The sequence below is a fragment of the Rattus norvegicus genome, chromosome 10 (genome assembly GCF_021556685.1).
Source record: "Rattus norvegicus strain SHRSP/BbbUtx chromosome 10, alternate assembly SHRSP_T2T, whole genome shotgun sequence".
Classification (NCBI taxonomy): Eukaryota; Metazoa; Chordata; class Mammalia; order Rodentia; family Muridae; genus Rattus; species Rattus norvegicus.
The window spans coordinates 27,591,565-27,616,446 of NC_141543.1; the positions used below are offsets into that span (position 1 = coordinate 27,591,565).

A 24,882-nucleotide genomic window follows, 5' to 3' on the forward strand; every position below is an offset into this window, starting at 1 on the left:
TTATAATATGGTATAGCAATTTCATTCCATTTTAATTCATATTGACTCTATAGCCTAAATCTAGAGCTGACAATAAAGATCATTTTGTGTACCTGACTAGGAAGGGATTAATTTTTAATAAATTGCTAACTAATTAAAGTAATATTTTTAAGAATTATGTCCCCATCAACCTCAATCACCATTATTCGACTTTCTTGGGACACTGTAACAGACACCATGCGTATACCAATGGGCATGTTGTATCCTTAAAAGATCTCTGATAGAAGGCATTAACATATTATATTGTATAATGTGTACACTATTCAAAAATGTTTTTTTCCAGCAATTTAACAATGTAAATCAGTCTTTCCCTTAGGATTACACAAACAGGCAGGTCACATGTATCTCAAGGCCTACAGTATCTAGCCTCGCATTTGGAAATAAAGAGTCCAGTGACCCTCATCTGTTACAAAGACGTATCTCAGTCTTCCACCACAAACTGCTGTTAAATGGCGTGCTGATAGACAATATGGTGCAACTTGATCAACAAAGCCAGAGCTGCCATGCTGGGCTCCTCAGAGTGTCATGAACACTACGTCAAGTGCCAAGATCTCCTTGACACCATATTTTTTTTTAAACTTTCTGTGGTGAACAAAAGTCACCACGGATACTCAAGTCTTATTTCTACTCGGTTGCTAGAAAGATCCTTTCTCCTTTCATTATATTAGAAGCATCTTGAAAGGAGATTAACAGTTTGTCACCTTAACGGTGTGAAATTATGCAGATGAAAACTGTAATTTTTAAAAGATAATGTCTCTGATTCATTTATATTCATAAGCATTTACTAGAAATACCGATATCTGAGAGAATCTTTTTTAAAAAAATAGCTTTGCAAATCATAAAAATATCTTTAAATTAAGAGGATTTGCTGAACTGTGCTTTGACTTGGTTGTAGATCTAATCCCACTCCCAACAAGCCATACCTTAGTTACTTGTATAATGCGTCAGACTCTATACACCTACCTACCTACCCTTTGACATAGAACATGGCGGGACTAAAGCATGGTCTACGCCTCCTTTTTCTTATCTGCACCGTACTACAGCGTGATTCGATAAGAGCAAACGTCTTGTTCAAATCTCTGCTAAAATTGATACCCACATGAAATTGATTGTATGTTTCTTAATGGTTATCCATACATGTGTAATTTTATACAGACCCCAAAGTTTGAACATTAGACTCAGTGTTTTTAGCCGTTCCCATTTGACGTTGCCCATCCTCCCCTTAAAGATCCTAAAGTTGGCTTATAATCGCAGTATTCCAATAAACGATTCCACGTCTGGTGATCAGAGTTATATTTCCTCATTAAAAAAAATAATCTCAGAAAGCTCTTTCTATATGCTTGGCTTCTCCTTCTGTTATTACCCATTTAACAGTAGTTTCACATACAGTCAGGCATGAGCCAAACAGGGCAATAATAAAAAATACTGACTTAATATAATTTGCTTCCATGGCTGCTGGGAGAGCAGAAAGCATTGAAAAACTGTTTTGTGTTTATTAGTGAAGCTACTGTAGAGGGTGATTGGGGTTCCATTATAAGGGGTCTGAAAACAGTTTCAGCACAAATGCCAATATACATTTTAGAATCCAGTGCAGTTTTAAGTCTTTTCACTCAAACGGTCTTGCCGAGTCTCCGACTCAGATGAGAAGGATATTGTGTTTTCACACCACCGGCAGGCAGCTACTGTCGTGTTGGCCGCATTGATCTCCATTGTGAATGCTTCAAACCTCTCTGTTTTCACGAAACGAAATGGGCAAATAGATTCCCTGGTATCCCGAGGTATGATTAGTTACCAAGCAATCAGAGAAATCACAGCAAGGCGTACTTCTGACAGAAATTAGAAAGAGTAAAGAGCACTTCTCTATTTATGTTACATAGCAAATCACACAATGCCTCATCGATGGTTCTGTATACATTAGCCATCCACCATGGGCTGCTGGGAGCTCAGACATCAATGAAAAGATCTTTGTCAATTGCTGTATGCCTCATTATCTCACTGAGATTTCTTGGCAACAATTAACAGTTACCCAATTCATAGAAATTGCCTTTATTATTTTTGAAGCAGCTACTTTCTTTGGCTTTAATGACTAAGAGAATAGAGACAGATGTCTCTGTTGCTAGGGAGACTGAGTTTAAAAAAAATAACTTGAAGTAAATAAGAGACTACCATCTTTTTTTAAACGGAGAATTCTGTTAGTTTTGAATTAACTATTTGTTTTTAAAACAAACCCACGGTGGCACTAATCTTTCTTTTTATAGGGAAATGAATTAGAATAGTTTATTAGCATTCTTTTCTAAGACTAATAAATCACCTCTTTAAAAAAAAAGAAAAAAGAACGAAAAGAAAAATAGGGCCACCTGTGCACTCAGTACCAATTGAGGCCACTTTTCAGAAACTGGCACTTGCTTTGTACCGCTACCTGAATTCAAGAGAAATTACCTTTTCTATGTCACCTGCCAATCCTCTATTACTGAAGGCAAAACAGCTCCGCCCTGAACGAGGAGCACCCAGGACTGGCAGATGAGCTTGCCAGCAGTTCTTACACCCGACCCAGTTTCACTCAGCCGCAGCCCCTAGTCGAGACCCCTGGATTGAAACCAATCAGATCAAGCACCATCGGGCAACTATGCCTATCCTAAGTGATGTGTCTTTCTTTTTAATTGTTGGTTTTGGGGGGGGGGGCTGGTTACTTTGTTGTTCTTGATTTTTTATTGGATATTTATGTATTTACATTTTAAAAGTGTCTTTCATCAATCCTCCACCTCTGCCTTGATGTCCTGATACCTGACAGCACACTACCATTTCCGTATGCTGAGACCAACCCCTCCTTTCGCAGCCCACTTGCCAGTTCGCTCTTAATCTCCGTACTCTTTAATAACATTCTACACAAAGGGGGAAAACAGAATCCTGTTTAGGATTTAGGATCCTTCAGGATCTAAATAAAATCGTGCAATTATGTCCTCATCCTGTACTAACTGAACCATCACTGGACTTCGCCTTTCACTTTAAATATTACTCCTGAATTGAAAAGTCATTTGCTGTCTGTTTTGCTATGATATTTGAATGGCATTTTGAAAGACAGGAAACTATTTTGTCTCCTCCGTAGTGAGGGTTATATATATATATATATATATATATATATATATATATATATATATATATATATGCTTTCGTCATATTTAAAAATTACTCATAGAACAGAACAAAAGCACTGTTTTTTATTAATGAGAATGTTCAGAACTATAGCTGTAAGTGGGTTTCTGTTACCTGGGACTTAGGCACGAATCATAATTTCCTTCTACTGAAATAAAACATTTTTTAAGCTTTTATTGTTTGTTGTCTGTTTTCCTTTTTCTTTTCTTTTCTTTTTTTTTCTTTTTTTCAGAGCTGGGGACCGAACTCAGGGCCTTCCGCTTGCTAGGCAAGCGCTCTACCACTGAGCTAAATCCCCAACCCCTGTTGTCTGTTTTCCAACTGGTACAGTAAACCATTTTTGCAGGAGAGTTTCAAGAACTTTCTATACTTTTGATTTATTCTTTAATTTACTGGACTAAAATAGTATGGGAAATAGAGAGACAGTGGCCCAGATAATACAGTGGAGTATTTAGGGAGATGGGGTCTCTCTCTCTCTGAGTTCAATGATGCCGGGCTCAAGTCCTAGGTCGCTCTTAGTCAGACTGGGCTTTAATCAGTCCTAAAGTGTTCCAGGTCTCAGTACTGCTGTTGTCAAACTCTGACCTGTGAGGGTTAAAGTGAGGTAATAGATAAATATTTTTGGTCCATGCCACCCATGAAGGAAGCACTCGATGAACAGCAGAATTTGCTGTTATTGTGAGTCCTTGAAAGCCAGTGTGCCAGGAATCATCGTGGGACACAATCTTGTAGACTTTGGTTTGTAGGAATCTTGGGGAGTTTAGGCTCTGCCATGGTAGTTATGTTCTTCTCACTGAGGGGTACTCATATTAGATCCAACTGTGATCCATTTTCAGTTACACTTCACAAAATTCGTTCTCTTAGGGTTAAACTGATCTTGAGCATCCCACCCATACACATGAGTTTGCTCTGCTCTGGGACAGATTCACTGTCACCTCCCTCACAAGACATACTGGCTCTGGACAAAGACTACACACAGCCAGTCTTGACAAAGACCATCTTCTTTCATTTGAAATCCATGACAATGCATGTTAGTTACTGAAATTTCTTAATGAGTTCAGACTACTTTACATTTATTTCTCAGAGCCCAGAACCTTGGCTTTGCAATCTATATACTGAACACCATGAGTGTATACTTACTATGTGCACGGTGCCCTTCCAGGTACCCAGAAATACAAATTCTATTTAAGTCGGAGATGGCCCTTACCTAAATTTTAGTGGCAGAAAATAGAAAGTAAAAGCATAAACCAATAAAAGTTATTGGCTTTCCCGATTGCCATGGGGGAGAACAACTAGAAACTAACTTGTGCTTCACCTATGCCGATTTGAGAATGTTAGGAGTCTGGTTCTTAGGATTCCCTGGTATTCATTGGGCAGATCTTGAAATTTCTCTTCACAGGGATCCCAGAATGGCGGCCTCTGCATCAAGAGTCAAAAGTACAAAAAGTCTGACTACATAAAAAAAAATTGAAGGGCATCGGTGCAGAAGAGTCAGGGAACAGCAAGTGCCAAGGAGAAATATATACTTAGGCTTATAGAGAAATCAGACAGCTGGCCTCATTGTCTGAACCTGGGGAGAAGCATCCTGAAATAAAACCAGGAGGGTGGTGCTAAGACAGAGTCCAGGACCAGTTGCATAATATTCCATGATTACCATTTGTCAAGTATGGATGCCTAAGCCACCCCTTACCTCAATTAAAATCACAATCACTGGGTAGGTAGAGCTCAGGCATTGTCTGACAACCTTTCTGTCTGCATGTGCAGACAGGTATGTGCATTTACATGCACATGCATCTGTGATGTGTGTGTGTGTGGGGGGTGTTAAGGTTTCTTAGATGACATTTAAGTACAGCTGGTATTGAAAACCACTGACAAAACATCATAACCGTTGATATGGAGTTGTGATTGCTATGTCACGTTCACGCTCTGGGTTATGTTTTAGTGTTTCATCTCCATTCACTTTGTATTCTTAGCGTCTTTTCATTGTTAGGTCTTCTTTTCAAAACCCCAACTTAGAGAGCCATGCACGCACTAGATGCACAATACAAAACTATGATTGTCTTCTGCATGTCTCAATCTGCATAGAGTACACTGGAGAGAAAAAAAAGACTCATGCTTCCAGGCATATTCTCAATTACATTTTAAAAAATAAACAGACAGGTGTGTGCAAACACCAGCGCTTAGCAGCTGGCTCCCATATATTTCCTCGAGGGAAATGAAGAAATTGACTAGCTAGTCTGTGAAGTCTTTGCAAAGGAGACAAAGGAAAGTTCTGTTGCTTTTGCTTTTAGGGGTAACACTTGGGAGGTCTGGTCACGAGACAAAAGGTCAAAACTCTCAGATACTAATGAACATCCTTCAAGGACCTCATCTTCCCAGAATATGTCACTTCTCCAGGTAGTAATGAACTGTTCTTCTCAATTCCGAAAATGGAAGATATGGTGGGAAGAACTAACTTATGAATGTCACAGAGAAAACAAGAGGGAGGGAACAATTATGAGATCATGGTGTTTGAAATGGTGGATGACACTTGCTGATTTCAAGGAGCCACTCAAGGCTTGTTTCTGGAGGAGCTGGCTGTGATGTCTGTCACCACCTGGCAGCCAGGGTTGCTTCTGATAAACTTCTGCTATACATTCTCAGGTTTTGAGGAGGTCCCTCTCAGTTGAAAGAATATTCTTCTCCATCTTGTGGGATGGGAGATGCCAGGAATCTAGGGAGGTAACATAGGTACCACAGGACAGGACTAGCATTGCAATCTTGGTTGTTGATGCCTGGATTGCTAACTGTTGGGTAGGAAATGAATGGCAGGTGTGGATTTTCCAGCCCACATCAGGGGTCTACCTATCTGCCCTATTTAAAACAGTGAACTACAAGGAATGGCCCCTGGTTCTTAAATCCTATGATCTCTACTTTGACACATGACTGTAGTCATTTCTGACAGGGTATTTTAATTTGGGTCTTGACTTGAATGAAAAATTGCCACCCATGGAAACCTCTAGAACACAAGTTCTGTTAGACAGAGTACCAATTGATAATTCATACAAACACAAAACGCTCAATGAGGTGCAAAGGAAACACCAGTGTTACTATAATTTTTTCTTGAAGAATTTGATACAATATGCTATCTTTCCAGATGTCTATAAACATTACAATAGAATTCTCTCTCTCTCTCTCTCTCTCTCTCTCTCTCTCTCTCTCTCTCTCTCTCTGTGTGTGTGTGTGTGTGTGTGTGTGTGTGAGAGAGAGAGAGAGAGAGAGAGAGAGAGAGAGAGAGAGAAGGCTAGAAGATAGCGAAGAAGTACCTTCCTTAATATTTCTTACATATTTCTTGAGACAATGTCTCTCAGTGAACCGAGAGTTCACTGATTTGGCTGTGAAACCTGCCCAGCCAGCGCTCTAGGAAGCCGCCTGTCTCTGCTTTCCCTTGTTTGTGGTTATAAAACTATAGACATATACATCTAGCTTTTTCCATGGATGATTGGGATCTATCTTAGGTCCTCATGAATACATAGTAAGCACTTGACGGATTGAGCCATCTCTCAAGCAATAGAAATGTGATTTTCCAGGTCACCTTATGACGCCTGATGATACTGACAGCACCTTCCCACCGTCAAATGTCTGACTATCTAAAACCAAAGACACTTTACCTAGATGGTGTTTAAGAACAGTATGTTGCCTGGTCTTATCTTCAAGTACTGAGCTCAAGGGATCCTCCTGCCTCAGCCTTTCAAAAACAACAACAACAACATCATCATCAACAACAACAACAACAACAACAACAACAACAACACACACACACACACACACACACACACACACACAAAGCAAAAAACAAACAAACAAAACCAAGGACAATAGGTACACGAGTGCTACTGTCTTATATATTTCTTTTCTTTCTTTCCCACATGTTTTAATATCTTTGCTTAGAAAACTCCTCCACGTTCATTTTAAACTCAATCTAGGAAAGACTACTGTATCCATGGTGACAACTGCACCCATTTGGAGCACATTTAAATTTATGTTGAGCATCTCTTGACTGCTGCTGTGTCTTGCCTTTAAATTGTCTCTTGAAGTCACTGCCAGGTCATGAGAAATTCTTTATCACTTAATGTCATCTTCCAGGGTATGAAAGAGGAATTTAAACTTAACTTTAGAAATCTGGAATGGATAAAATTGGTGATAAAATAAACCTATCCTATTTCAGTTGGGCAAATGATTTAATTGTAGTAAGTTAAAGAAAGGGAATGGGATACGACTAATAGCCACAATCAGTAAGATGCATATATAACACTTTCGTGCTCCTACAGTACTTGATCGAGGCATTGTTTGAATAATTATCACTTAACTCAGAAAGTAGTCAGGTACAATAGCGGCCTAGATTCTGATACTGACACAATAGGTCAAAATGGTGGATTTTCTACATTATAATACATATGGTGTTTGCCAAGTATGAAATGATTGCTCTTTCAATGTTACATTCTGATAAATCTGAAGATAAAATAGTCAGAAAAATCCAGCAAGACTTGTTGGCTAATAGACAGATATGGGAGTCTGAAAGGATAACAATTTTTTTATAGAATGTAGTTAGAGTTACATGGAATAATATCTATTTTTTTATTATTTTCTTCTATTTTTTTCTATGTTTACTCTTTAGCAAGCAATCTGGCCTATGATACTATGTGGTTTCCACTTGCTAGCTTTTAGTAAGTTTCTGAGTTTATAAATATTCTGGTATTTTCTTAAAATTTAACCTTTGATTTAAAGCATTTCTGCATCTTGGTATATATATATATATATATATATATATATACACACACACACACACACACACACAAACATACACACATACACATATACATATACTGAAGAGTATGTATATCTTCATAGGTCAAATTCTAGATCCTATAGAAATGCACTTTCAGAAGATCTCTTCTTATAGGCAGCAGTAGTTGTCAGAACTCACCAGTGTGCAAGAAACGCAAAAGAGTATGTCATGAAATTTCTTCTTAGCTATACCTATAACTTCCTCCCCACTGCCTACAAAAATGGTGTTACTACCAACCATTGATTCCAGCATAATAAGAAACCATACACAAAGCATAGTTTTGTTCCCTGTGACTTAATTCTCCACATCCAAATCTAAACTGGTGGGCTAAATTGTGTGGTTTATGACAAATGAAAGATCCGGATGGTAGAGTAGCCTCAGGTAGCTTTAAGGGGACTCTCCCAGGACTTCCTAAGTTTGCACATACAGAGTCAAAGAGTTTCGTGAACAATTATCTATGTCTTGGATTACCCTCCTTCATGTCCTATTAGAATAGCTGCATGGTGGGTAGGACCTTCTCATCCTCAAAGGCCCTTCTGACATGTTTTTCAATACAATACTGGTGATCCATGAAGACTCCTGACCGTGAGAACTGATTGTCTCCTTTGAGAAAACTCAGGGCTGCTAACATTTCTCTCCTGGTGCCTCTTGTAGTTTTCCTGGGAATGACACTGTGTGCACTTTGGACCTCTTGAATTGATATAATACCTCAGTTTGTACCACCGGCATTTCATCTGACAGTGGCCAGCCTCTGAAATACTTCTACTCTCACACCGCTGACCCCACTTAAGGGTGCCCATCTCTGCAATTTAGAATTCATTCACATTTTTTTTCTGTGTCACTCTCCCAGTTTAGATGGAACTGTACACACAAAAAGTAAACACAGACACTTCTTTACTGGACAGAGTGAACTGGGTCCATCAGGAAATAGTCACTGAACAATTACGACATCTCTGGGGCTTGAGGAGAGGTACTTGTGACTAAATGTAAGCCTTTGTGCTCTTCAAAGGGTTTAGATTCAGAGCAGTGCTACCTCACCTACTCGGGTCATTCCCCCCCCCCCTCTGGTGAAGCATCAGAGATTCACAGACCTTGCCCCTGCCTTATTCTCTATGTACCTCTCATTTTCTCCATAGTAGTTACTGTGTAAGTTTGCCAAGGTTCTCTGTTGGTTTTGTATTATGCATTATTTCCCACCTGCATTTCCACTGACTTACAGTGGCCACTGTTTCTCATTATTAAAATCATTTTCTATTTCTTTTTTGCCTTGACTCATTTTAAATTTGTTGTTTAAGTTGTTTAAGTCGTTTATAAAGCAAAGTTTCCCAAGAAACACAATTATGTGTGATGAATTAATATATATATTTACACAAACATCTCTCTGTGTGTGTGTGTGTGTGTGTGTGCGCACTCAAAAATAAAGGTGATTTAAAGTTCCTAATTGTAGCCTAGACACTATTGGCTAATGTAGCTCACCCCGAAATTGGGGAGACTTATGATTTATTATATTCCTCTGTCAGTTATACCCACCAAGAGATGCCTGAAAACACAGATATGCTATAACCCATGTAAGTGCTTATTATACATATGGATCCATAAGAAAGCTCAATGTATAAATTACGTTCAGCGAGAGACTGACACAACAACCAACCATAACAGCTCAAGCATCAAGAAGCCAAAGGGATCTCAGGACCAAAGGGGTAGGTAGCCTGTACAGCCGATATGCTCTGGACCGTGGTGTGCTTTGTGCTTTAAGTGAAGACAGTGAGTGGGTGACTGTCAGTTTCTACCCCACTGCTTAGAGCAGCACAGGATTTAAAACTTAGGAGCTGTTTATGAAGCTATCCACTTAATATTTCAGTCCACCCCAGTTGCTGGGACTCATGAACACCTGGAAAGCAAACCTTAGTTAAGTAGATATATTATGGGATGGATTCAAGAAGGTACTTTCCTTGAATTAATGGGTGAGAAAGAATTTATGCAGAGGCTGACTCGCAGTGGCTGTACTTGTCACTTAGATGTTCTCCGATGTCACTGATGTCATGGATTCTGCTCTTTGCTAACAATGCGATGTTAATAATAGTAGTTTGTGATCCCCAGGCAAGTTGCACTAACACCATGTTTCAGAAAAGAAAAAAATAAATAAATAAAAAATAAAAACTGCCAAAGTTGAGAGGCTGAGAGGAGGCAAATCAGTAACATTGACACCTTACTTAGCACGAGGGGTTGCTAGGCTGGAAGAAAAACGTCGTGGTGCTGGAATCCCTCTCCTGCCATTCATTAGGTGTCCGACCTTGGGGAGACTGTTTAATATTTCGGAGACTCGCTTTCCTCATCCGCAAAATGAGATACTATCAATTCCTGTATAACACTGTGGCGAGTGCTGTGAAGTGGCTGCAGCAAAAGTCTAACACAGCAGTTGGCATGTAATCGGCCTCAATAAGCTGTCATTATTATTCTGCTGTGTGCTTATCAAATCCCTACCTGTTATTTACAGCTCATTCTGTGCTACCCATTCTCTCCGAGGCTCTCCTTTTGCATTATGCCCACAATGATAACGACAGTGATTACTCTCTCCTCTGAATTTTATATCGCTTATTTCATTATTTTTTAAAAAAGAACCAAGTTTGATCTTGCAATGTAATTGAAACTTTTAGAAAGCTAGAAAGACAGGATTTAAAAATTATATTATCGAACGGCAGTAGACACTTCTCTAAGGCACAGGAAAATATTTAGAGCGTTAATGTTTGGAATTAATCGTTCCCAGGCATTACTGAAAATTGAACCCCATACTTTCAACATACCAAGCAAGTGCTTTGATGTAATGCACCCGGGCTTTGGGGTGTTTTGAAACAGGATCAGGTTACATATCTCAAACTAGCTTTGAATTAAAAAAAAATCTTCCTTTCTCTAGAGATCTAGGATTACAAGTTTTCTTATATGGCTTCTTGAATGAAATAAGAATGGTGTGTTAGCCAGCATGCCGACTCAAGAACCAGCAGATAAAGAATGTTTGGCGTCTTCTCTTAGACCATCCACAGAGCCACATATAAACTGTGCCCTCTTCTGCTGAAAGACCGTAAGTCATCACACACAGCAGATGCTGAACAATGTGGCTACAAAGAGCATCTAAGTGCCCTCTTGGAACCAAAACACTTCTACCTTCTAATATCTAACAAGTGTGTTTACTACAGTCGTAAAATTATGATAGAAAGTTGTAAATAGGCAGGAAAAGTACCTGAGAAAGTGTGATGATTTAGTCTGTTCTCAGACTTCAACACTACTAACAAATCATAGTCTGTCCTCGGTGCAATCACATATAACATATAATTTCATTTCTGAATATTTATATACAATTTTTGATGTTATTCATTTTTCAGGGCTATGTCATATTACAATGTTTATACATGCTGAACTCCATACCAGGAGATATTAGAATATTTCCTAATTGTTCATATTTTAAATTACGTAGATGGAAATATCTTGAGATATATGCATGCGTATATAGGTGGATATAAACTCGATGAACAATGAAAATTCCCTAGTGTAAAATATTAAATATATAATAACAGATCAAGTTTATGAGCTTTTAAAAGTTTTTGTTTACTTTATATGTGCGGGTATTGCATATATGTATGCAATATGTTATTTCTGTGCATTCTACATGTATTTCTATGTACCATGTGTGTATCTGGTGTCCACACAGGCCAGAAGAGTGTGGTGAATTCTCTGAAACACAGATGGTGGTGAATCACCATGTGGATGCTGGGAATTGAACCCAGATCCTCTGGAAGAGTAGGCGGTGCTCTTAGCCATCTCTCCAGCCCCATGTTAGAAGCTTTTAAAGATCCTTAGCTCTTTGTGTTAACATGAATAGTAGTTTGTTAATCCCTAGAAACACATCTTTACCAAGACTAAAGATCTATTATCAAACTATAATCTATCTAGTAACTATCTGTCAATCTATGGTCATCTATTATCAGCCTGTAATCTATTATCCATCAATCTGTGTAGTCTGTTATCTATTATCTAACTAGATATCATATGTCTATCTAAACATTTTCTAACGACTGGCATACCAAACCATGGATGGTATATTTTATAGATTTTTAAAAAATTATCAAAATTAATTAAAATTAGAAATTATCTAATGAAAATCCCAGATCTCCAGACATTTTACTCTATTTTCTTTTTTAGCTGATGAAATTAACTTCAAAGGGTATGTATTTCAGGTTTTAACCTTGGATTATGGAGGACCACTGAGAAGGGAGCTGTCTGAACCTCCATTTGGTCCACATGTAACTGTGCTCACTGCATTGTTAGCAAGGACTTTAGGACACAGAGCTGTACTTAATTATAGTATTATAGATAATACACCTAATAAATAATACTTTTAGATGAAAGATTATGTGAGAGGTTTTTTACTAGACTTAAGCATTGAGAAATAAATCTCGGTTCCACATAGTTCCAGCACTTTCTTTTCAATTTATGTACTCTATTTTAAATACACACATTTTGAGGCAAGCTTTGTCTATCAAGTAGGTCAATGATAAAACTTGCAAACAAACTTCCTAAAGAATGTTGTTACGTCAGAAGAAACTGGAGAGAGGAAGCCGTCCTTCTGCATTTGTGGGTTTCTGGATGAGTTATGCTGCTCACTCCTTACGATGTATGTGGGGATAGGGAAACGACTCCTGATAGCCAGCCAGATGATGCTAGGTAATGTCTGAGACCCACGTTGTGAAAAGAAAGAACCTATTTCTGCACATTGTCCCCTGATATCCACATGTGTGCCATGGCATGTGTGTATGTGTGCGCGAGTGTGTGGGGACACACACTCGCACACACACACACACACTCTCACACACATACACACACACATTCACACACTCACACACACATACACTCACACACACACACACACACACACATACACTCCCACACACAGACACTCACTCAAAGCAAACAAATACATACATGTTCTGCAAAGCGTAATAGGTTCACTTTTAGAGTTTATTACACATCTTGCCACTGATTCTTGGCCCCTGTGACAGTGCCAGACTTAGGTTATGTCTGATGGAACCTATTTAGAAAATGGTTTGTTATTTCTATAGCATTTGGGCACATAGTGTTCAATCAGCTTTTAATGATTAATGATTTATAGATTAATTCATCTCAAAACCCTCAACAGAAAACGTTCCTTTTTTTCTCTGACAGTAGATAGAGATTGGGGTAGAAACCCACAACAGCTCAACATGCATATAAGAGACTGAAATCCTCAGCCCAAAGTGGGACCAAAATCCCACACTTCCTCCTACCGAGGCCCAAGGATCATTCTGGAAGAGGTGATAGAAAGATCCCAAGAGTGGGAGAAGACTTATTTTCAAATACTGTGTTCTGGACGCACCAGGGCAGTTGCCTGTATTAGCTCACAGCAATCACAACAGTAGACACAAGACCTAGATAAACTCCAGCCAAACAAATCCCAGCCTAAGGGGTGGGCGTGGTCATGAAATCCTACCCCTAGCTAAGACCTACTGACGATTAATAGTTACTGAGCAAGGAAGAGTCAGCTTAAGGGTGTAGTCTCTGAAAGGTCCATCACCATATTTTAGTGGATGACCCCCATCCTCAGGGGTACATGAGCAACACAAACCAGACCCAATGGATTATGTTTAAAAACCTGAGTGGGGGGAAGAGGGAACAGCAGATTAGGGAGGAGTTTGGGAAGTGTGTGGGGTTACTATGACAAAAAAAATGGTGTGAAATTTTCCAAATGCTAACAAAAATTTATGATATTTTAAAGTTGTAATCCAGAAATCAAGACTCATAGCACAGAGTACTATTTATGCACTGCACATGACTCTAGCAGATTTGCCTCTTTTTCTTGTATACTATAAGCAAGCGTCCTTTCCGTGATCTGGGGAGTGCCACATTTTGTTTTTACATTTTGTGCCTGCATGTGTGTGTGCGTGTGTGTGTGTGTGTGTGCATGTGTGTGCGTGTGTTTTCTTGGTGACTTTACTTTTCTTGGGAACGGTCACTGAACAAACTGTTGGTATGTTGTGCAGGGTTCCTCAGCCCAGAAGACTGTCTTTTATATTACAGGAAATGTACACATGTTGGATAAGCTTTGTTCAAATACGGGCTACCAGGCTATGTCCATCCACGGCTATCACCGCGGTTTGCCATTCTTTAGCCGATGTGGTGCAGGCTATGTGTAGCTCTGTAGACCGGCTGATGAAAATGTTGTCAGCAGTTTTCATGTTCCCCAACCCCTCATTTTCTCCTAGAAGCAATGGCTCAGTGTTTGCTAATATCTTGTTTACGGAGATGATTTCGAACAATAACTGTCATAAACAGGAATTCACTGCATTTATTTTCTTGCCCTGTATAGCTGAGACCTTACATTCTTACATTCTTTTTTAACATGCCTCCTTTGTGCTGTTCCTTAATTCTGGGAGAATGTGCAGCTACCAGCATCGATAGACACTTAACATATATATGCAAACGCCAGCAGATAACCACTTTTAGGCATAATATATTGACTCATGAATAATTTCTATCGTATAAAATTATATTTAATTTATATAAAATTGATACTTTATTTTTTATCTGTTATTGTTTCCATAAAATTAGCCTTGCCATATAGGACTCATTTTCTTTACCTTTTTGCAATACTGCATATATATATTCCTTTGGTTACCAAATTTATGTACTGACCGGCTCACCTGATTTGCCAAGGTTAATGAAATAAAAATAAATGTGAACTGTAATTATAAAAGCTGATTTTTAACAGTCACTTGAACCATTCAAATATATTCTGTCACATTTTTTTTCCAAAAAAACTAATTAAAATGTTTCATAGTGGCTACCAGTTCGCGCAGGAGCTCTAAAGCTTGTGAAGTGTACCCCACTAAAAGTCAACGGACAGGACAGGAGGACTACCGCCTCATTCTAAGTGGTGATTGGAATAGAAACTAAACAATTCATCATTATATGTATATATATTATATATTATTAATTTATTGTGGCATAGCTTACCGGCTCATATGATTTATACATGCCTTCTTAAAATGAACTCATTTTGTTCTTCTCCAAAATGCTAAATAGTAAATAGTGGCTAATTATCTAGAAAAATAGATTGAAGAACAAAAAAAATGTTGTGAAATTTTTTTTTTAAATCCAATGTGACATCAGTTTTTTAGGATCTGAAAAGACTTTGGTGAGTAAAACATGCCCACTTACATTAACGAGAACAATGACTTAGATTATGCTATCATCTAGATTTCCTTTCTCCTTTCTCCTCATATTTGCTTTTGCAAAGCGCCAGAGACACTATATATTAGTTCTGATTTTGTGACTTTTATTCTTTTAATTTCTGTGAAAATGTCTCGTGGAACACACAGCATTGCCTGACTTTTTGTGAGCGAGGGTGAAATATTTAAAAGAGACCTGCTGTAAATCTCAACAGTGTTCAAAGGCAGCTCAGCCATGCCGTGTGGAGAAAACATCTCAGAATGTGCTGATCTTAAAGTTTGGCGCTGGAGTAGTAAAGGGTGCTTCTCTGCTGGCAGGAAAGGAGATAGGAAGAGTGCTTTCTATATGGTGCTAATAATTCCAGCTTTCATACCAAAATGTATTTTATGCTAGCGGGGGAAAGAAGTGTTAACCTCATTTCTTAAGAAGAGACATCACCCCTTATATACCCAACACCTAGTCAGTGTTGTAAGCCTTTCAGATGAGGGGGAGGGGAGACGAGAATGTCAGTTTGCAATCTACGGGTAGGGCCTGAAATCTGTACGACACCACTGCAGGGCGCTGGCCTAAAACACATGCTGTATACTTCTCTCTAAAGCAGAGCTACATTTAAATAGCACAAGCGATCGGGGAAAAATAAGTTGTATTATTAGCTTTGAGGGAAGCAATTCTTAAAAGTGGGGGGCTTTTGTCTTCTGGCTTTCAGTTTTCTTCTCCATCACATTCCAGTTAATAGGGGAAAAAAATCAACCCCAAAGTATATTCTTTTTATTACTAAAGTCACTTCTTGCATTTCATCCTGGTCTGGTTGGAAGCCTGCCTGATGGTCACAGAATTCAAATCTACACGGACAGGATCTACACTTAAACCTAGTGATTTCTATGACGCCAAACTGTAGTCAGAAACATTTCTGCAGTCCTCCCAGTTAAAAGTGCTTGCATAGAAAGGCTTAAGAGAGATCCTTGGCTAGGAAAGCTACTAGCTTTGGACACCGACTCTTAAGAGGCAAGAGAGCAGCACTTAAAACTTCAGGCATAAGCCACAGTGAAAAGAGAAAAGCCAGAGGGGGTGGGGGAAGGAAGAGGGGTCATAGTATAATACTAGGGGAATACACAAAACCTCTCCTTGTCTGACAGAACCACGCTCACTTATCCCGTTAGGGCTGAAAGTGACAGGTTAAATGAGTAGTGGAAAGCAGAATCCATGTGGAGCCCTTTTCAAAGTAGGTAAGCATTTTGAAAACAGGCTCAACATTATTCAAAAAAAAAATCACTTCATACTGCATGGAGAACATTTTCCCTAAGTGGATAATAGTTTTCTGTAAGACAGGACTGGCCCCACTTGGTGGCCTGCAAAATAGTCAAATTCTAATAGAGTTTTAGCTTCAGCAATTAATGGTTAAAATACTACTATAAATAAAAGATAACACAACATCATAAAAAAACAAAACAAAACAAAAAAAAAAACCACTAAGGACACATAAGGAATTGGCAAACCCGTGTACTGGGCAGTTTGCTGACCAACACCTACGGACCTCAATGATGAGTTTGGGCTTTGATATCCTTAGCTGGAAATTCTAAAGTTGACTTTGAATACCCAGGGAGTATCTCAGACTTTGTGACCTTTTCTGTCCCTTCCCAGGTCCCCGGGCTATTATTCATTGTCTTCGATAAGCTTTGCCTCCTCCCTCAGCCTCTGACTACCACAAAACCACACTGCACTGTTTGCTAGAAAGCCAGACGACTTGCTTACAAGCCAAGATTCAGGTGACTGCAACAGAGAGCGGAGCAGCAGATGACTGTCAGCTGTGACAAGGTCAAGGGGATCCGAGAGTCAGCAGAAATGCCCCCTTCCCCATGATTCCAAGTCTTGCCCCACAAAACTCCCTTTCTCGAGCTATGTTGCTTTTGGTGGTCTGTTATTTGCCGAGGGAGGACAGATGGGTTAGTATAGAATATGCCAGAGTCTCAGGTCTGTTTCACCATACGCACTCTCGTTCCTTCCAAAATTGACGACTCAACATGTCTAATTGATTTCCTAAGCACTTGATTAGAGTCCTTAAGAACTGAAGTAAAATAGACAGCAGGGTCTTCCACACAGAGGTGCCGTAGGGGGATGCACAGAGGGAAAGAGGAAAACAGAGCCTCGAGGGTGCCACAGGGAAGTCAGACAGGCCTGCTGACCAGTTCCGGCTGGAACGACCAATCCAAATCTCACCTCCAAACTGAGAACAACCGTGCTGCAGAGAAAGTTTAATTTATGCAGAATTCTGTTTGTTCAACTGGGAATCTTTCTCGGAATGAAAACACAGTTAAGATCTAGACAGAACTGTTAACTACTTAACTAGAAAATGCCTGCTCAAGTTGTACACACACAGGAAGAAAAAAAAAATACAAGGAAATGGTGTGATGTGGCCGTTCAGTCCCGATAGATAGGGAGGTGACGGGAAAGTTCATGAAATACCTGGACTTCTATTCCCTGGGTAGGGAGAGGAGAGAGATTGGCTGGCAATGTTTGTTTAACATTCATTTATCTCTAACTAGGAGTGGAAGGACAAGCTCGTGTCCTTCACGGCATCATCAACGTAACTGCAGCTTCTCTGAGAGTTCCACTCAGCATCCCATAGTCTTCATGTGTGCTTTCTGAACCGCTCCAGTCACGTACAGCAAGTCACAGGATTTTAGAAACACATTCTTGTTGGTTGTGTTCATCCTATCGTCAGTTTTGTGCCTATGCCTTTTCTAACTCCCATGGCCACCTAAGGCATCTTTACCCAGTGCCTCATTACCACAGAAAAAGGAAAGGATTTAATTTAGGGAAGAAAAAAAAAAGAGAGAGACTTATTTCATTTGTCTAATAGCTACTTTTAAAATCATCTTTTAGGACTAACTATAACCACAAAACCCATCTGTATTCGCATAACTGAAATCAGGCAAGAAACAATAGTTTTGTTAAATCAGACCCCCTTTCTCCAAGTGAGGATTGCATAATGTTCGAACTCCCCCCATGGAGCCCCAGTAAGTATTCTATCCCCAAATCAGTAATTTGGTAGGCTTTGGCTCATGAAAAGAGAAAACCACGATCTATAGAAACAAGAAAGGGGAAGCTCACTGGCACTGCATTTTCCCAATATGTGCCAGATCCCAGATTTGGTCCCCCGAAGCATAAATGAAATGAATAAAAATAAATGAACAAATATCAAAGAAGACGCTAAAGCAGAAGAGAATTGTGATAGGAGTGCATAGGAGGAATGTAGTGGGGAAGCACCTGATATGTGGAACAAGATGATACAGAGCAACATATTGAGAATGACAGTCGAGGGCAATAAAAGAACAGAGGATTTAATTAGGAACCCAAGGAAACTCAATGAATTCCTTTTGGCTTGCAGTATAAAGCCTGTGCAGATTCACATTAAACCAATCAAGGGAGCCAAGCTTTTTCATCCAAAAGCCATTCCACCCTAGAAAATGAAGCTATGCTGTCCAGCTAGTCACAACCATCCCCCCCCCACCCCGCATTCCCATTTTTGCATGTCAAATAAATGTGGAGTGGACAAGATATTTGGTAGACTATGGAGCAGAGGCTGACTGTAGGCAACGTCTCCAGGTAGAAATTAGGCGACCCGTGAAGAGTCAGGCATTGTAAAATCCTTTAAATGAGTGGAAGGAAAAATGAGAGCAGGTTTGAGAGAGAGAGGGAATGGGGAGGGAGGGGAGAGGGAGAGGGGGAGGGGGAGGGGGGAGAGGGAAGGGGAGGGAGAGGGGGAGGGGGAAGGGGAGGGAGAGGGGGACGGGGAAGGGGAGGGAGAGGGGGAGGGGGAGGGAGAGAGACAGAGAACTATCAAAACAAATTACTTTGTGCATAGGACAAAGAAGAAATCGAGCAAACAAAAACAAAGGCAGTACCTGGTTCCTTGTTCAGATCTAGCCAAGCACACTACGAAAATATTTTGGTCAGCTATGCAAGCACCAACCAAGCAGAAGAAAACAATGCTGTAGCTATAATGTCACTCACCGACTGGGTGGATGTCTGTTGTCCAACAACTCAGCTGCGTTTCCGGGAGTGCTCACCAGCCAACCCAAGAATCGGAGCAAGTTCCAGTGGGTTTCGGCAGTGAAGAGACAGTGTAACTGTTATAATAAAAGAGAAAGGAGGTGTGATTCAAACCAGTGCACAAGTCAGTCAGGAAAGCAAAATGGCACACATCTAAGATGTGAGAGAGTTGAAATTGGGCATTAGATGAATTAACGCAGAATATTTTTCAATAGAGAATCTTTAAAAAAAAAAGTTAGGTACTATGTAATAATTGGCGTAGCTGCTTTGATTAGGCTCGCTGCCCTTGTTTGCCCTCCGCTGTTGTGATGTGCAGCACGGCCAAAAGCAACTTAGAAGGAATGAGTTTATTTGATTACACATCCTGTTCACAGTCAGTTATGGAGAGACCCCAGAACATAAAGTCAAGGCAGAGAACTGGAAGCATGAAATGGTGCAGAGGTCAGGGAGGAATGCTGTTTACTGGCTTATTCCAGTTTGCTCAATTTGTCTCCACAGATATCCCAGGAATACCTGCCAGGGGTGTGGCTGCACCCATAGTGGGTGGGGCCCTTCCGCATCCATCAAGAAAACGTACCACAGACTTGCCTAAAAGCCACTCAGATGGAGATAACTTCTCAACTAACTCCTCTTTCCACATGAATTTAGCTTGCTTCAACTTGACAAAAACTATCTAGTACTCTCACTATTTTGTAAATAATACACCAATTTGTGTATAGTTATTACAACAGTACAATGGTCCTCTTCGAAGTGATGCTGTTCATGATGCAAACACTGAAATATATACATATATATAATGTGCATAATAATATATAATGTTGCCACCAGAAAATAGCTGAAAATAGTTGTCTATTACTAACAAAGTACACAGACTTGGGTTTATTTTTTATGATGACAAGAGGTTAATTTCATCTTACAACCTAATTTGCTCCCCCACCTCCCCCCCCCAAAAAATGTAAGCACTACTTTACTTTCAAGTTCAAATATTTGCTAGTTAGGACCACTTTCACTGGTAAGCACATGTGGTGTACCCTCTCACAAAAGATCTCAGTGACCAAATCAAAGTTGCCCTGGGAAAACAGTCCAACCTCTCTTCAACTAGAGTGAGAGGCACAGCAAGCCTATCACACAGAAATTGTCACAAAGACTACACTTTAAAATGCTGTCATGGCGCTCAGCTCAGTGCCTGGCACATATCCCATCCATTAGTGCTTCTCAGGCGTCATCACCTCTGTTCTCACCATCACTAGAATGTTACAGATGTGAAATTTCATCAACAGAAGATTGAGATTCATCTAATGAACAGTATCCCTAAAATATGTAAATACCTGCCCTCCCCCAAAAGCAAAGGACTACAGATTAAGCTACCCCAGCTAGTCTACACTAGGATCTACATGAGTTATTAGGTTTCTTCCTCCTCTGGCCCATAGTTCTGTCCCAATAAGGAAGTCAAAGATGATTTCTGTTTTTACATTGCTCTACGTTAGCTGCACAAGACAGCACGATTTAAGAGACTTTCATTCATGATTTTAATTACGTAATTATATTTATCTCTTCATTACTTCTTTCATTCCCCTCCCTACTCCATCTTCTGTAATCTCTCTTCTCTTACAGTCCTCACAGTTGATATTTTAAGTCCGTAAAGGAAGTCGTAATGGTGCTAAATCAAAGAGAGCTAAAGGAAATGGTGGTGACAATAACTGGACTCAATAGGTAATTCTCCAGTTTTCCTTAACATACTCATTTTTCACAAGCAATATGTATACATACTTACATACATACACACACATACATATACATATATAATACACACACACACACACGTACACACACACACACACAGTGGAACAAGGTCATCCATCCTTGTTCAGCATTGTGAGGTAGGAGCTACAGATACAATATCCTGAAGAGGATGGGAACCTGCCTCTTAAGAGTCCATCTTAAGTCTATTCAGAGGATGCCACCTTCCTAGTCTTCACTGGGTCAAAATACACTTTCAGATTAATGACTACATTTTCTCTGACAACTCTGCAAAGTCTTAGCTCTTCCTGAAACAGTCCCAGAAACCTAGAGTAACAATTTGAGTGATAGTCTGACAATCTTTCAGAAAGATCCCTCTCGAACTGCACTGGGGAACACAGAAGATAAACTTCCTGATGGCTCCACATCGTGTCTCTTATTGACATTCATATCTGAGGGTCAGGTTCCAGGAACCCACGGATCCTCAGCCTTCTCTGTATTTTGGGATCAAAACACTCATCACATAAAATTGAGTAGTAGTGAGAGCAAATGCCTTGGGCTACACTGTAAACCCAAAGAAGGATTAAGTAGCATCCGTTTCCTCCTTACTAACCTACCATCCAAATGTCAGTACATTTGGGATGTAAGTATAAGGAATCCATAAGGATAGGAAAGTCTAATAAAAGCTGTGTATCTTTAAAAGGCAAACTGCAAGGGCAGGGCAGAATTATAACCCGTGTGTGAATCTATCTTGTTTCAATTTTTGTTTGACTTTTCAAAATTCAATTTGGCCATCTCTGTCTGGCAGAACAATATGGTCCTTTGATTTCCTCCTTAAACACCCTGTAGCCTTTACTGTCTTGGTAACACACAACTTTAGTACTTAATTATATCCTATCTTGTAATAATTAGGTGTCCCTATAAGCGAGTCTGTTTACTCACTTGCACTGTTCTGATCCTTTAATCTCTCATGAATATTAGTTTTTAATGCCATTAAGAGCCACAACTTAACAACTTTATTACAAAATAAAATTGCAAGGATAATTTTCAAGAAGAGTCAACATTGGACAGCATGAAAATTCGATGTTTACCAGGCATGATAGGGCATGCCTGTATTCCCAGCACACTGGAGACTGAGGCAAACAGGATGATCATGAATTGAGACCAGCTTCAGAGAGAGAGTGGGGAACGACGTCCAACTCTTCTGCTTAAAAGCTAACAACAAAAGAAACCCATTAGGTTGATAGTTAAATACTACAAATCAGGACATTAGTAGATAGAAGCATATGGGACTCTTTCCCTTCCTACCCGATGGCCCTAAGTGCATGGAAAATCTCTCACCCTTACTGGGGAGCTACAGTTGAACCACATATTTGTTGCAGTTAGATTACAAGTTTGTTCTAAGCATGAGTTTAGAATCCTCGGAGATGGCGGTGAACATCTCTAAGCACAGCAGAAGAGTGATGGGGGCAGGAGGTGGTGAGTGGAATCTATCTTAAGGTTCATAGCAAGAGCCTATCTCTGAGAGGGAAAAAGTACGTGTAACAAAAACACTCTATGTGGCAAGGCAACCCAATTTTAGGGAATAGGGAAATGCAATTGTTTTCGTATTGAATACAGTGTTAAGTATAAAAGTCGTCTTCTCGAATGTGAGACAGGAACTCTGAACACATTGTGATGACCAGGGCTCCAGGCCTCAGGTCAACTGCTTGGGCTTCTCAACTGACCGACACGCCTAATGTGTCCCTGGATAAGACACAATCCTCTGGGCAAGGTAAGGAAAGCTAAAAGCACCCAAATAATAGTTTTACTGTAATATGACAGCTATACCCTAAAGATTAACTATCATTACTGCTTGTTTTCATTAGTGAAATATAATTCTCTAAAAGCGTACTATTTTCTGCACTGACAAAAACATCCCTTATTTCATTACATGACATAATAACACACCTATTTCAATCCAAAAACAAAAATATCAAAAAGGGAGCTGAGTATGTTGGTGCAAGTCTTCAATTCAGGCACTTGGGAGGCAGAGGCAGGCAGATCTCTGAGTTTGAGGCCGGCCTGGTCTACAGAGTGAGTTCCAGAACATCCAATGCTACACAGAGAAACCCTGTCTTTAAGAAACAAAAAATGCTAAAAGAAAGAAAAAGGGTTCTATTGAACATTAAACGCTCTTAATTAAATATTCAGTAACAATGGCACAGGCTGGGCTGAAACAGTGCAGTCACCAAAGGTTGTTATTTGCTGGGTTTCCATCCACAGTAAGATATGTCAGATAAACCCAGACAGGTCTATCACCCAGGACTTGGGAAGATCTGGAGCTTGAGCTGTAAATCACCCTGGGCTATTGTAGGAATAATATGACTCAGAAACCAATGAGGGAAAGAAAGAAAAGGAAGGAGGAAGAGGGAAAGAGACAGGGAGGGATGGAGAGACAGAGAGAAACCAAGAAAAATGTACCACCTAGAAGTCATATGAGAACTGATAGGAAGTACATTATAAATCATAGGGAGAACAGCAATATCAACCAACCAGATCCTCCCAGAGCTCCCAGGGACTAAACTACCAACAAAAAGAGTACACATGAAGAGACCCATGGCTCCAATTGCATATGTAGCAGAGGATGGCCTTATTGATGGGAGGGGAGGCCCTTGGTCCTGTGAAGGCTCCATGTCCTAGCATGGGGAAATGTTAGGCCAGTGAGGTGGGAGTGAGTGGGCAGGTGGATGGGTGGGGGAGTATCCTCATAGAAGTAGAGGGGAAGGGTGGTATGGGAGGTTGGGGAGGTCAAATAGGAAGGGTGATAACATTTGAAATGTAAATAAATAAAATAACCAATTAAAAATTTAAATTTTAGCTTTCTGAAACAGATTTCTGTTCCATTTCCTTAGAAGGAGGTTATGTGACTACAATGCCATCTGATCTCCCTACTTTCAAACTTATTTTAAATATTCTTTTCTAATATCCTAAAGCAGCATCAACAGTTCAGGAAAGTAAAAAGAAAGTAAAATAAACAACAACAAAACCATTTTATTCAGTGATAACTGCTCCTTAGGTTTTGATGAGCATTTTTCTACACTTCCCTTCATAAATGCACCAGGCATAAACAAAACAGTGTATAAATAGGTCAATGCCAACTATCGATCTTTATTCTGAATCTTTTTCTCTAGCAGAAATGTACTTTCTAGTTTATCGATGGCAGTTAATCTAGGACCATTTCGGAGTCAATCAAATTATTTCAACTTTTTTATTTAATATTTGTAAGAAAATTAAAAAACTGAAATGTCCTGTTTAAAAAAGTCTTGTGAAATAAGCAATTGAAAATAATTAAACATTATTGGCTTTAGGGGAATAATTTGAGCATGTCTTGATTTGCAAATTTTTATTGATTTTTCTGTCATTCATTAAACATATAAATTACAGAAATTTAGCAAAACTAAGAGAATACCAGACTACATATTTTACATGAATGCCACAAAAGGAAATGATAAAGACAAGCCTATAAAAAGCCAAACAATAGGAATAAAACTTGCAAGATATTGTTATCTTCATTCAAACTACCAGTTCCCTTAATGGAAATTAAGTTTATAGGCTTAAAAGAAGTATTAACAATTTTCCCTTCAGATATAAAGAGATTGGTATTACAATGTGAGGAATGGGAGATTAGTGAATGCAAATTAATTGACTTCTTTCTAATGAATAAAAATAAAGATTTCACAGACATAAAAATATGAGCATAAGAATTTCATTGCACAGGGTAGAGGAAAATAAAACAGAAAGTATGAAAGAAGGAATCTCTTAATATA

General features: G+C 39.4%; 1 protein-coding gene across 5 annotated transcripts in view; it reads right to left on the reverse strand.

The window, feature by feature from the left end:
- Tenm2 (teneurin transmembrane protein 2) overlaps positions 1 to 24,882 on the reverse strand; it is a 1,226,262-nt gene that overhangs the window by 1,118,234 nt on the left and 83,146 nt on the right. For 4 of the 5 annotated variants that reach the window (XM_087569430.1, XM_087569433.1, XM_087569431.1 and 1 more), the window contains exon 2: positions 19,295 to 19,410. The gene's annotated coding sequence lies outside the window, so the exon portion shown is untranslated. 5 annotated transcript variants of the gene reach the window in all.